Here is a 1,673-nt window from a genome sequence, read left to right on the forward strand (position 1 = left end):
CATGGATGTTTGTTCATACATCTCGTATACACACTCACGAGTTACCATGTATGTTACTTTATGTGTAAAGTTTTTTTCTGTCTAATTGACAATTTAGATAGCCCATTAGTGATATCGTAAAGTTAAACTGTTTTTTTAAGTTTTATAAGCACATAAATAAATAAATAACTGGTTACCACTTGTTGACTTTTGGCTGTATGCAGAACGATATCTGCGACGACGACGACGACCCCAATAGGCATCAGTGGTTTCAGTGAGAACGAGGAGTCCGATGACGAGCAACAGGAGAAGTGCTGACTTGTTCATCTGCAACATAAATTCGTATAAATAAAACGACACACCGCTTATACAAGCCACCAACTTTTACGTTGTGGTCTGTAGAAGACTGGTGGTTTGTTTAACAGAAACTGTGTCTTATATAGGAAATCTGAAGCTCAACGTTTTGGCGACTTCCATTTCGACTTCCTGTATTGTCGCGTGTTGTGATTGAAACAATTGATTGACAGGTTGCAAGCAAAGGCAAAGTAATCATATCATGCTTGCAACCTGTCAATCAAAATTTATTATCTTAACAGAGCAATACAGGAAGCCAAAATGAAAGTCGCCAAAACGTTTTCGTGAGACAAAAAAGCGAATGTTTTGTATCGAAAGACGAGGGACGTTTACACATTTCATGATAAATTCTAGGACATAGCACCGCCAAGTTTATTACTTACTTAACTGGATGCAAATTACCGTTTGACGGCGGTTTCGTGATACTTGTTCCGACCGTTGAGTTTGGACCTTGCCGTGGTATTGCGCATGCAATTTTTTGTGTGCTGGCTGATAATTCCAACAAGCCATTAATAACCGCTGGGTTGAAGCAATTAACGTAAATGTCTTTCTCAATAACATATACGCTCACAATGGTAGCAGTGAAGACCCTTGATTACCTATGGGTTATATGCAGACGCGCTAACTTGTGCTAGACGGCGTCGGACAGCTAAAAGGTTAGAAGTTACAATACCACTTCACATATGTACGCAAATGGCCCAGGATGTGGCATATCCAGGAACAGAAAAGACAACTGACATTTTTCGGAGATGTAGCATTGAATAACGTAAACTACGGTGCCTAATATCCAAGCTACATAAACCGCTTATGCACATGGAGAAAATACACGACCAGTTTCTTAGGAACGCTGTCTCAATGAGTTTTTGTATGCGGTGGTTGCAAATCCTAAATAAGGCTAAATTAAAAGGGTTGGTTTTGATTGCAACTAAAATTCAAGTACACATGCAGTCGTGTGTTTATCTCCCATTTGTAAAAGAAAATGCGCTTTGAAAACGTTAACAATAAAAAAGAAACAAGTTAAGTGCGCGGAGAGAAACGTATACATATATAGGCTAGGAAGAGATAATCACATTCTACTTGCTACCTGTCATTTATTTTATTAAAATTCATGAGAAAGATTTTCGAAATAATTTGCTTTCTCCAAACGTCCCTCGTCTTTCGATACAAAATATCAACTTTTCTGTCTCACGAAAACGTTTTAGCGACTTCCATTGTGGCTTCCTGTATTGCCGCGTGTTGTGATTATAAATCTTGATTGACAGGTTGCAAGCATCATATGATTGCTTTGCCTTTGCTTGCAACCTGTCAATCAAATGTTTTAAATCACAACACGCGGCAAT

At 38.6% G+C, this 1,673-nt stretch overlaps 1 long non-coding RNA gene across 1 annotated transcript; it reads right to left on the bottom strand.

The window, feature by feature from the left end:
- Positions 1-176: 176 nt before the first annotated feature.
- LOC113475462 lies at positions 177-459 on the bottom strand. Its single transcript, XR_003397215.1, has 2 exons — positions 362-459; positions 177-306 (listed from the first exon to the last, which is right to left on the bottom strand). It is a non-coding gene; the product is annotated as an uncharacterized LOC113475462 (long non-coding RNA).
- Between the last annotated feature and the right edge of the window lie 1,214 nt (positions 460-1,673).

This window comes from Ciona intestinalis, unplaced genomic scaffold (assembly GCF_000224145.3).
Source record: "Ciona intestinalis unplaced genomic scaffold, KH HT000542.1, whole genome shotgun sequence".
Taxonomy (NCBI): Eukaryota; Metazoa; Chordata; class Ascidiacea; order Phlebobranchia; family Cionidae; genus Ciona; species Ciona intestinalis.